Source organism: Maylandia zebra, linkage group LG4 (genome assembly GCF_041146795.1).
Source record: "Maylandia zebra isolate NMK-2024a linkage group LG4, Mzebra_GT3a, whole genome shotgun sequence".
Lineage (NCBI taxonomy): Eukaryota > Metazoa > Chordata > Actinopteri > Cichliformes > Cichlidae > Maylandia > Maylandia zebra.
The window spans coordinates 24,959,391-24,973,040 of NC_135170.1; positions in this window are offsets into that span (position 1 = coordinate 24,959,391).

Below are 13,650 nucleotides of genomic sequence, written 5' to 3' on the forward strand. Positions count from 1 at the left end.
GCAGCAGTTCCAAAGTGAGTCAATGGAGAGAATAGCTCAGCGTTTAGAGTTTTTCATAGAGCAAAATAGAATGATTGATACTAGGATGGACAACATTGAATGGGAGTTGAGTGTACTAAAGGAAGAGACTGAGAATGTGAGGCGTGAAAGGAGGCGTGAGAAAGTACCACAGAGTGCTGTTGCCAACTTCGCAAGTAACGTAGGTCTAGGTCTAGGTCTAGGTCTTGCCATAACGGGCGCTATTTTTGGTGCAGTTTACCTGTCCACCTTGATTGGTTAATTATAACATAATAACTATACTGTGCTCTCATTTATGTTCAGTTTTATTTTGCCCTCACCTCCCAACCAGTCATGACAGAAGACTGCCCCACACTGAGCCTGGTTCTGTCACAGGTTTCTTCCTGTTAAAAGGGAGTTTTTCCTGTCCACCGTTGCTCATAGGGAATCACTTGATTGTTGGGGTTGAATTTTTGGATTGAATTTAATTGCCTTAAACTGAAAATCAAAAATTCAAGTGAGGGGTTGACCAGGGCTCGTTAGGTGGGTTGTTTTTTTTATTTGTAATTTGATAAGAAGTGTGTTTCTGTTCTTAAATATATCATCACCAGCCTGGACTCTTTGTTGGCGAGACAAAATCAGGAACGGAAATCATTGGTTTTCACAACTGGGTCCAGTTCCACCTACAAAGGATATAAGGCCAGGGAGCATGATTTGGTAAGTATAACATTTCACCAGACAGAAGAGTTTGATTTCCTTTGAATCCTTCAGTATTCTCAGCCGGTCGGCCTCATGTGTGCCTGATCACAAGTCGGTCCACTTCATACATGCACAGTAGCACAGGCGCAGTTGTTTATACAGGATTAACCTGAGTGACCTGTTCCTGGACTGTTTTTTTAACAACTGTAATAGATTACAGGGAGTCTCTGGCTGTGTTGCTGAATCTGGATGGATGAGGTGCTGCAACTGAGACCCGCCGTTTGTCTTTTCTGGTCGGCGAGTGGAGAATCACACAAGCTGGTCTGCAAAGAGAGCTTTAGGATGCTTCCTCCCACTGTCCACTGTATCGTCCATCCACAGGGTTTGCAGGGCTGGCTCAACCCATGGCTGCCACACCACTAAGATGTTTTCAGAAATATGCAAGCAGGAGATGGTGGATGCTATATTACTACTAGTACAATACTTTTAACTCTGTAGCAGACAACAGTTTGATAAAAGGCTATGAAAAAAAAAGAAACCAAAAGATTAGATTTTCTATAAGTTTCAAAGAGATTTAATTTATATATTTTATATAATAAAGTAAATGTACGAATGACCGGCAATAATTCAGTCACTGAAATTACGATTCTCTGGATACGATTGTCTCTGATGAGCCTGAGGTACAAAGCATGCTGGCGATGACGATAAAGTTTTCAAACACTGTTTGAATAATCAAAGAGACATTTATAAAGCACAGTCTACAACAGACATACTTACTGTGTGAAAGGGAGCAGAGAAACACGCTGTATTGTTGCAATTCTCTTTTGCATAAGCCACACCAGAAACGCTCTGTGCAGATAGCAAAGTCACTGCAAAACTTGTAAGCCCTAGTTCGGCTCCCTAAAAAGATGCTCGAGTTTTTCTTGCGTCCAACAAAATTCGAATATGTTTTATTTTTAATGTTACTAGGGGCTGTGTTGAACAAAGTGATTTAGCACAATTTCAATTCAAAAAAAGTATTAGTCTCTTAAATGACTGGCATCTGACATAGCTAGACCGTCACCGGGGACTCTGTGAGTGGTAAGAGGTTTAAAAACAAACCATCTATACTGTCAACAAACAACTCTTCATCTGCATTTTTTCAGAATAAATTGTTTTCAATCTTGTGCACCTAAGTACACCAATTTAGCAATGAAACTCGAAAAGTGGGATAAATACACACAAATATACACACACAAAAATTATTCTGACTCCTTCTTGACCCGTGGTGTGCGTAAAACAAGGCCGTTTCTCTTAATCTCACTGTAATTTTCTTTTGGGGTTTCTGTTCTTCTGTCTATTGAGCATTTCTGCTAATGAGAAAACCCGCCTCCTTGTTGTAAAAGCATTTCTGCTAATGAGAAAACCTGCTTCCCTGTTGTAAAAGTAGCACCTAAGTACACCAATTTAGCGATGAAACTCGAAAAGTGGGATAAAGAATGTGGATGTTTAGGTTTTATGACTGTGGAAGGGGGGCTGAAGGTATAAGAATGTGGGAAACGCTGAGACACGTCGAGATCAGGCGGACACCCTCCCGCGCTCATCTCCCCTACCAATGGTTTATGCTCAAAAGTGTTGCATGGAATAATGAGAATTGTATGGAATAAAATGAGAATTTAACAGTATCCATGTAAAATTGTTCAAAGTGACCATTATGTTCATAGATGTTAAAAATACCTGAAAATAAAATGAGTTCAGTGACAGTAAGTGTTTGTTGTAATCAATTTATTAATAACAAAAAAAACTTTCAAACTAATGCAACACATATAACAATGTCACAAAATATTCAAATAAATACATTTCTTAATGCATAACTGATATTGGAACTGATTTTTCAAGAAGTGAAAACAGTCTGTCCATCCTCTCCCTGATCGAATCGATCGATTTGGGACCTTGTGAATCTGAATCGAATCGATTCTAGAAATCCGTGACAATAAGCAAGTAAATAAAATTTTATTTATATAGCACCTTTCAAGATAAAAATCACAAAGTGCTTCACAGAAGCTAAAACCTAAAAATAAAAATCAACCAAAAGCAAGTTTAAAAAGATGAGTTTTTAGCTGTTTTTTTTAAAAGCGACCACGGAGTCCACAGATCTCAGGCTCAAAGGGAGAGAGTTCCACAATCTGGGGGCCACAGTTACAAAAGCTTTGTTGCCTTTTGTTTTCAGCCTCGTGTGTTGGACAACCAGCAAGCCCTGGTCACATGACCTCAGGGACATGCTGGGAATGTATGGATGTAAAAGTTCACTTATATATGTTGGTGCTTGTACATGCAGAGCCCTGAAAGTCAAGGTCAAAACCTTAAAGTGGATTCTGAATTTACCGGGGAGCCAGTGCGGCTGAATCAGCAGGGGTGTGACATGGGAGTACTTGGAGGACTGAGAGAATGGGGAGAGAATGAGATGAGAAGAGGCAGCTGTGCAGCGTAACGACAGAATAACTCCAGCTTTGTGTCTTTTTTTCATTCTAGCTGAAGTACGGGACAAACTGTGTTCCTTTTCACCTTAATACGACCGTGGCTCAGGGGGTTGGGAAGCGCATCTGTAACCAGAAGGTCGCCGGTTCGATCTCCGTACTCTGTCCTGGTCATTGTGTCCTTGGGCAAGACACTGCCCTACCGTGATATGGCAGCCTCACTTCTGTCAGTCTGCCTCCCTCACAGAAAGAATTATGACCTTGTTTTCTGCTTAGCCATCACCTAAGGATTTACATCCCTGATAAGCAGAAGGAACCTCACTATCTGTTTAACATCTCCCATTACAATGGCCTGACTGTGTTAACTTTCCACATGCATGTAAAGTACTGACAGGAGTGCTCTTACTATAGTAAAGTGAGAAAGAGATATTACTATAACTAATGTGACATGATTAATAGGGGTGCAACAATACTCGTATCGATATTGAACCGTTTGATACAGTGCTTTCGGTTCGGTACGCATATGTATCGAACAATACAAAATTTTTAATTAATTTTTTTCTTCTGACGATGCTGTCTGTGTTGAGCACTCAGTGGATCTGCGCTCGACAGTGAAGCCTAGGCGGAGTAGTCAAACGCAGATTCACTGAGCGCAGGGCAAGCTAGCGAGACAGAAGTTAAGCTCCTTGCAACATGGCAAATTGAACCTCCCCCACCCTCATTCAGATCTGGCGTTTGGAACTATTTTGGTTTTCATGTGAAGTATGACCCTGAAGGTAAGCGCGTCATGGACAAAAGTAAAACAGTATGTCGAATGTGCCACGCAATGCTCAATTACATTGATGGGAACTAGTGCGTTAGTGCAGTTAGCTTGTTAACGTGTTGGCCGTCCAGTCCCATGCACGGGCGATCCGCGGTAGCTCGTTAACGTCATTTCAACGAGATTAACGCTGACAGCACTAGTAGGAACACAATGAATATGACTGCACATTTACGCCGACATCATCCTAGTGAAAAGAGAAGTGGAAGCAGACAAAAACAACAAGCACGCATGCTACAAACTTTACCCGAGTCATTTAGGCAGCCGTTAGCACATGATTCTCCTTATGGGGACCTGATATGTTTAATATGCTGCTGAGAATATACCCCAGAAGAAGCGTATAGTATAGCTTTTATTTTGGAAAGAGCCATTTCTCTGTAATAAACAGTCTTTTCCAAAGATGAGTGATTTCTCGATCAGATAGATTTAGTTTTTTTATTACTTTGTTGTTTCAGCAACATTAAATTTAAAAACTGTACTTTTGAGTTAATATATATATTTATAATTTTAATAAATGACAAATTAAAAAGGCATGAACATTTTTTTTGTATCGAAAAAATATCGAACCGTGACACCAAAGTATCGAACTGAACCGTGAATTTTGTGTATCGTTGCACCCCTAATGATTAAATATGTGATTAATCCATGAGAAAAGAAATCTGCCACCACACTTGAAAAGCGCTATATAAATCCAATCTATTATTATTATTATTATTATTATTATTATTAATACAAAACGCGTAATGTTTTCTCTAAATGAGGGATGATTCCGTCTTTTTACAGGCAACTCTACCAACTAACCTTATGAATAAAATACAGTTCACTATGGTATCACTAACATCAAAGCACCCACCCAACTCTATAGAAACTCCGTCATGCTAGCTAGCACGCAGTACGAGTTATTGTAACTGACTGTAAAAAGTCAGCACAACGAAAATAAACTCCACCTAAACTTGGTTTATATCTGACCCAGATAGACTGCAGGTCATAACTTCTTACCTGAAGTTCAGTTCACCTGACACTCGGACTGGCGGCTGCCTTGGGTCTCTCCTCCTCCTGCCTCCCCTTTCACTCATCCACCTGCTGGCCTCCATCACTTACTGAATCTGAGGAAGCTCCGCCATAGCCACCACCAAACAACTGAGTTATTTTTACTAGGGCTGGGCAATATGACCCAAAATTCATATCTCGATATTATTTAGCTGGGTGGCAATATAAGATATATATCTCGATATTTTTTAAAGCCATAAGTTAAGAACAAAAAGAGAGTTCTTAGTCACACTGTCCCAGATGTCACACAGGCATTTTTATTTACATACAGCATAGATTTACATGAAGAAATTACTCAAAAATAAATTATCAGCATTTATTAAATAATCATGCTCCATAAATAAAAGAAAACAATGTTGTTTTTGTGCATAACAAAAAGCTCATAATTGTGCAGTCAAAATGTAAACTAACAGACGCTGAGCATAATAACAAAGACAGATTTCACAGCTGCTCTGTTCCCAACTTCTACTGCGTGACTGACAGCCTTGAGTTTGAAATCCGCTTCGTAACCATGTCTCTTAACAGGTGCCATTTATGGTCCTTATACACACACAATACGGTAATATTACATCAAAGCACAGTACGTATCACTCCGCGAGGCTCCAGACTACGGTAGCCGTAATGCTCCGACAATTCATCAAGCGCTGCAGCTCCGTAGCTTACCAAAGTCGTAAAACATTTTTTGACAGATTGCTGAGCGCCGTGTACCACCTAAAATCGGTTTGCGGTCAGTAAGCACAACCAGAATTCATACATAAGGCGCGCTGTCAACTTTTGAGAAAATGAAAGGATTTTAGGCCGTGCAGCCCCTGTGGGCTGCATGTCGTTAGCGTGGTTAGCGCGGTTAGCTCGCTAACACGTTGACGCCGTCCAGCCCCACAACTCGCTAACGGAGATTTGCCGTGTCCATCTGGTCGCTGCCTGCAGGTGAAGCTATGGGGGAGGGGGAGTTGTATTCAGTCAAGGAGAGGCGAGGCCGAGTAACGTTGCTTAGAGACAAAAGTGGACGAAAGAGAGGCAAACTTGTGGCTTCACAAGTATAATTATAACGTAACATAGACTATGTCGATATAAAGGATATTGTCACATCTTATATCTCGTATGAAAAAATATCGATATTTTTTAAAAACTCGATATATCGCCCAGCCCTAATTTTTACACACCGACCAGCATCTGGCCAATCCACCACCTTTCATTGTTTATACCGTTACAAAGGAAAACCGAGCAAATGCCCGATGGCCAGTCCAGCTATGGTCGTGCCATCAGTTAACCCTTTGCGTGCCAACTGTGGCACGCGTGCCTAGGGTTGCCGACCCCTGCTTTACATAAGTAAACAAAGAATTACAATTATCCAGACGAGATGAAACAAATGCATGAATGACAATTTCTAATTCGAAGCGCGATACAATGGGACTCAGCGTAGCAATGTTTCTCAAGTGATAAAAACAGGAGCGAACCAGAGATTTTACATGGGCATCCAAAGTCAGAGCTGAGTCAATAGCAACACCAAGGTTCCTGATAGACAGTTTGGCAAATGTAGCAAGTGGACCCAAGTTTTCCATAACACTAGGTACAAAATTTTTAGGAGCACAAACAAGGACTTCATATCACGGCCGAGGCCGCCTCAAAAGAGAAAGGACTCAAATGCTGGACGCCGAACAGCACATAAGTAGTTTTAGAGACAACGTTTATTTTCTCAGTTAGTGTTCATAAACAGGAAACTGGAATGTGTGTTTAACAAGTGCAAAATGCCACAACTAAACCAAAAGGGTTTTAAGCAGCCTGGGCTAAGTAAGCAATCTGGTGTTGGTCAGTGGAAACAGCAGTTCCTGTAAATAGAGTACAGACGTTCAGGTATGGTTCAGGAGGAATATGGGCAAGCTGTTCGTTCTGAATTTTCCTTAGCACTGCGTACTTGCCGCGGGTGGTCTGTAGTGGCGTGGAGGGGTGGGTGGTCCGGGTGAGTGGTCCGAAATTCCTGGCGTTGAGGCAGGGAGGCAGGCAGGTGAGTCGGGTGAACAGCCCGTGGGACTGTCAGGTGGTCCAGCGTCCGGATTGGAGCTCTTCGGCGGAGATTTGTGTCTGGCAACTAGTGATGTGCGGATCGATCCTGAAATATCGATTCCTCCGATACCAGTCATTTATGTTTTAGAATCGATTCTCACATTAAAATATCGATATTTTAGTAATTTAGGGTAAATTTGTAGTTTACCATTAACATGAACACAGTGGAAAGTAACTATATCATTCAGATTGTCTACATTCGAAGGAACTACTTCCTCTTCCGCCTTTCATAGTCATGTGCGAAATACGGCTGCATAAATGTCTGCAGCCCCTTGGCGTGCGCACTCACAACAATGGCTGAGCGTAATTGGAGTCATGTGCGGACGTATTTTACCTCCACAAACAGCTGAGCTGGTTTGCGATACATGTGGCAAAAAAGTGAGGTGTTGTGGCAACACCACTAACCTTGTCAAACACCTCAGAGTAAATCATATCACAGAATATGACGAGCGTATGTTGAGGCGAACTGAAGAGGAGGAGAGGGACAGGTGCTGCTAGGGCGAGACAGACGTCTGTCATGGAGTCCTTTAGTGCTGCAGGCAGGCAAGGTGTTCAAATAGCGCACAACTTCAGTTTTTTTATTTCTATATGATGAACTCTGCATTATTAAGTGATAAGAACAAGTAATCTGTTGTCCTTTAATCATTATGACACTTAAATTTGAGATACAATAAATAAAATAAGTTTTTGTACAAAGTATCGGTATCGGATCAGTATCGTCGATACCACCCTGAATTTTACTTGGTATCGGATCGGAAAGGAAATCAGTGGTATCGCACATCACTACTGGCAACTTGGTGCGTGGCTGTGAGAGAAACACACAATGAGACAAGGTAGTTTACAAAGTGTGTGCAACATCACAGTGGTGGCCTGCACTAACTAGGGTTAGCTGAGAATCTGGCAAAGAGAGGTTGAGTGCGCTGGCCTTATGAGTCCCCGGCTTAATTACCCACAGGTGTGAGCAATCAGCAGAACACTGAGGCCCCTCCCAGGGGTGGAGATGCCAACTCGGAGGGAGACACCCTGGCATGACACTTCAGTCTTCTCCTCATTTAGTTGAAGAAAGTTTCCAGCCATCCAACCTCTAATGGAGTCTATGTACTTATGCAAAATCTGTAGCTTGGAAACATCATGGGGCTTAAAGGAGATATATAACTGAATATCATCTGCATAGCAGTGATACGAAATGTCCTTAAAAGTGCTCAATAAGTGTTGAAGAGGAAGTAAATACAGCAAGAACAATAAAGGCCCCAAAACTGAACCTTGTGGCACACCATAGGCAAGAAAAGTAGAAGAGGAACTGTACTTAGAGGTAGCCACAGAAAAGGATCGTTCATGCAAATAGGATTCAAACCAGTCCAAAGCAGCCCCTGATATACCCACCCAGTGTCTCAGCCTATCTAGCAGAATATGATGGTCCACAGTATCAAAGGCAGAGGTCAGGTCCAACATCAACAGAACGGAGCATTCTCCTCCATCACATCTCATCAAAATGTCGTTGGAGACTCTAAGAAGTGTAGTTTCAGTAGAGTGAGCTCTACGAAAGCCAGATTGGAATTTATCCAGAATGCTGTATTCATCTAGAACAGCTATAAGCTGCTTAGCCACAACCTTTTCTAAAATCTTAGCAATGAACGGTAATTTTGAAATCGGTCTGTAGCTACTGAGAAGAGAAGCATCAAGCTTAGGTTTTTTTTTAACAGTGGGTGAATAACAGCATTCTTACAATAAACAGGGACCTGACCAGAAACCAGTGAGGTATTGATGATTGTGAGCACACAGGGACCAATAGACTGAAAGACATTTTTAAACAAAGATCCAGGTAAAATATCCGCCAGTAGCAGCAAGCTCCAGCGCTTGGTGCTTTTTAGACACTGATCTGAAAGATAAATGTTTGTGTTAGAAGCAGCTTTGCAGGATTTGTTTTTAATTTGGTGAAACATAGTGCAAAACTCTTAATTCAGTATTTTTACAGGTTTTAACTGTGTGGTCTTTCTGGAAAATGTAGGCCAACTTGTGAAATGAGAGCATGCACCGTGCTCTTCAGAACTGTCAGCTTTGCTCGTTTCATGGGTCCTCTGTTGATAAAACTGATTGTTTTTTTTAATGGATCTCAATGTTTAGAGACAATGGCGAAGGTACTGACCTGTGTGTCTCTTTATACTGTAAATGTTAAATTCTAAGGCTACACATTATTTATCTCGCACTAAGTCTGCTTGGCATATGCTATGTATAAAGGCTCTGGACCTATCCAAAAAGGCGTAGAGGTGACTTTAGCGTGATTAATTTATTACAATGTCAGTTTCTGGGAAGTTTTCAGTTTTCCCTCCTGTGTCTATGGCTGGTGCAAGTTTTTTGTTTATTTGTGAAACTGAGCGTGGTTGTGGACAATTCCGACTGCGCTGTTTGATTTGAGTTTCGTGTTGGATCACTTTCTTTAATTGTTAATTCTTTGCGAGCAGTGAAGAGTCAGACTAGGACTTGCAAGTTTTGCCAGCATGAAAGCTGAGGGACCAGCCAGCCGGCAGAAAGGCCAGTTGATGCCTCGACGTGCGTTGGAACCAGCTTTGCCCGCACAGAGCGTTTCTGACAGGCTGGCGTTGCTTATGCATAAGAGAGAAGGAACAATACAGCGTGCTTCTCTGCTCCAAGACATCCGCGGTCCTTTCACACGGTAAGTATGTCTGTCTGTCAGCGCTAATTATTCAAACCCTGTTTTAAAGGCGACTCATTTGTTGTCCAAAAACATTTCCTCTAAATTTGCAAAGTTACTGATTTAAAAATATATATTTTCGATTTTTAGCTGGATGTCACACATATGATAGACTCTTGAGCATATTTATATAGCAAAATTCACAATGGTATAACCATGTTAAATAAAAGATGCCTAAGTGTGCACCAATGCACTGTAATGCAAGCCTTTAAACTGTAAGCTGATAAGTGCATGAAGTATACCTTTACCTCTATAGCTGAAAAGAGTCTGTATCCATAATTCGTGGATCTGCTGATTTGTTTTTAATGTGGCACTTTTTTTTTGTGTGTGTGTGTGTGTGTGTGTGTGTGTGTGTGTGTGTGTGTGTGTGTGTGTGTGTGTGTGTGTGTACAGGAGAAAGGTGATGGCAGGAGCTTCTTTTTTTTTAAATGCATTTTGAATCAACTTTTTTTGTTTTACAAGAAGTGTATTTCATACATTGGAATAAATGTATTCTTTTCTATACTTTATAAGTATGAAACTCTAAAGATTTTAAGTTCATGCACATTATGTGTGATGGACCGAGTAGTGAAGGAAACTTAGGCACAGGTTAAAGTCCAAAAAAATGTTTTTTTATTTAACCCAAAAAACATAATTGGTTAAATCATGCAAAAAGAATCAAAATCTTGGGCCCATAAAAGAGGTCAAAATAACAGAACTCTACTCAAAGTTGACAGATTTGACAGATCCAGATTCCTTTTATAGTTTGCAGTGAAATTTGTTAAACCGTTGCTTAATGGGACAGAAGTACAAGTCACTAACACATTGTAGATAAGTTTATTGCTGGACAACACAGCTAGCAGTCTCACACACTCTTTAGATTTTTGAAGTTTTGTGTGTAATGGTTTAGCCTCTCACACCTTACCCTTTTCTCCCCAGCATCACAACAGTATGACTCCCAAAGTACGACTCAGTAAACAAACAAGGACTCTGAAGTCAGAACAGAAAGATACAGTTGGAAGATGAATGACTGCGTTTTTATTATGCTCAGCCTGAAGCGTATTTCCCCACTTTCACAATGCTAAGGTGTCAAATCCACAATCCCCAACAGATGGTTTGTCACACGCTGGGTTCAAACACTCAAAAAGCAACACAACAGCAGGTTCAAGAAGGGCAAGTCACCCTTTATTTGCACAGCCTCACACACTAAAGATTTTTAAAGTTGTGGTGTACAATGGCATAGCCACAGACGTGACTTCTACTTTTGATAAAGACCACTCCACCTGCATATTTCTTAAGAAATGAAGCGTCTTTATTAAGCTCTTATTTATAAATGTCTACACAATAAGAGACATCGTGTGCTCTGTGACATTATGGTCTTCTACTTCTGCTTCCATTGGTTTGCATTTTAAACTCCCAACCTTTCAGGTTGTTATGAATGGCTTATATTTCTAACATTTTGTGATGTAAAAGTGAACCATGCGGCTATTTTATTTTCTGTATGATGGGATGACTTAAGACACGAGTTATTTAAACAGTTCTAAATGACAGCGTGATGGCCATAGTACTTTATGCGGGTCAAATATGTTAAGGATAATGTTTCTCAATGTAACATTGCAAAGAACTTTTGGATAGGATACATTTTGTAAATAGTTACCTCAGAACCTGTACTGTCAGATCTATGTATTGTTACGATTCGGTGTTGTCAGTGTTTTGTTTTAGGCATGACTGTTATGTTTCCTGTTTTACTTTGAAGGTCTGTTGTATCTCAGTGTGTTCAGGTCACCTTTTTTTGTCTCGTCAGGTCTGATTTGCCCCAGCTGTGTTTCCCTCCTGTGGTCCATTCCCTGATTGCTCCCTCTATGTATTTAAGCCTTGTGTTTCAGTTTGTGAGGGTTGCGATCTCCCCCCCCCCGGTTGTAAATAGTTTGGGGTTTTGATGTAAATAAATGTCTTATTTTGCTTTGATGTAAGTAGTTGTCGATACTTTCGTTTTGGGATTTTTTTGTGGAGACCCGTAGTAGTTTTTTTTGTTTTGGTTTTTTTTTCCTTATTTTTATTTTTCCTGTGTTGCACGCCGGTTGCCTAGGCCGGGGTGTAACAGTATGTAAGGTTAAACTTTCCACAGTACATCCACTTAAGTAAGTAACCAAACACATAAAGTCACCCTTACCAATAATGTTGGTAAGGGTGACTGTTCCTTGAAAAAAGTAACACAAACAGACAACTGACTCATCAATGATAAGTAGAGCACCCGAGGCTGAGACTCAAGCAGAAGAAAATTAAGTTGTTTTGTTTTTTTTTATGGCTCGAAAGATTGAAGAAAAATATGTTTAATAATTCAACAAGAGTCGCACCTTCAACACATGTACATTCAAATTTTGGAACAGGCTCAACATTGCTGTTGTTCAATAGTTTTTATCCACTCTCAAAAGTCATTTTATGGCTTTAATATTTCCAGCTGATAAGGAGACTTATGGCATTTCAAATGTGCGTCCAAATGCTTTAAACATCCGCTTTGTCTGTAATGACAGTATCAAACTGCAGAGCATTGTTTTTACTAAAATTCAGCATTTTCTGATGAAAATATGGCTGCTTTTTTTCCACTGTAATACCCCCCTCAGTGCCATTTTTTAGGGTGATATTCTTGGAGATTCATTTTTTTTATATTTATGCTTTTGGAGTGAGGGTATCTAATACGCACGTTGTCACTGTGTTTTGTACTACCAGCTTTGAGGTCTCTGCTTTTACTTTGAGAAGTCTGGTTTTATTTTGTCTCGTGAGTGTGTGTTTTTCAAAGGAGATCTTCATCAGTTTGATTTTGTTACCACAAACTTTGTGTAAAGTTCACAACAGAGGTAAAGAGATTTAAACACACCAGTTTAAGGAGGCATGCAGGGGTTGGACCAGCTGCACATGACAGGTGAAGAAGAGAGTGTCGGGGGAGATGTGCAACAGCAGCAGAGGGAACATTTTACAAGATGATAAATGGCAGCTTTAGATGATTACGGATTTTGTTGACAAGATTAAAAGACATGTCCATCAGAGTTCGGCAACATTTCAGTTTGATTAAATTAAAGTTTTTTTTAAACTACACAGGGTTTATTTTCTCCTTTGATAGTAATCATATTGAACATGTCAGTGATAGGGATGGGTACCAGTACCACTTCTGACATAAACGGTAGTAACCAGACCGAAAAGCAGCGCACATTTCGGTGCTTTTTTTTCCTGAGCTGTGATACACTTTAGATTCTAGCCAATCATTTTACGTTTCCGAGGATAGCAGGCGGGGCCAGGTACGTACGTTCTTTTAGAGCAGAGCTACAGATTAAAAATGACCAAGGCAAAGCGGTCAAAAGTTTGGCTGTACTTCACAGCAAAATATGCAAACTCAGCAGCCTGCAACAAGTGATTTAAGGTAATACTGTCAAAGGAGGTAACACCTCAAATCTGATGAAACACCTGGCGATGCATAGCGTTTTTTTTAAAAGCCGAGAAATGCGCCGTATTTGATAGCTTGCTGTGAGACCTCACACTGAGCGCATCTACTGCGGGTGGGTTGCCTGTTATCGGACCCGGAGTTAGCAACATCCCCCAAAAACATGAAGAGGAGAGGCCTGGCCCCTAGCCCTGCCAGTGTAGCAGAAATGATGACGGATGATGATGGCAGCAGCAGCCATTCTTCTCTGCATGAGTAGCTTAATGTTGTTCGTGTGTAATTTACGTTGAGTAGGCTAACCACGTTATTACATTAATGTATGTAAGGTGAACTAGCAAACATCATCATAGCTACATGTGGCTGTCTTCTTGTTTGATGGCAGATACTCCCTTCACCCTGGCCAAAAAGGCCAAGAAAAAGTGGAAAACAGTTA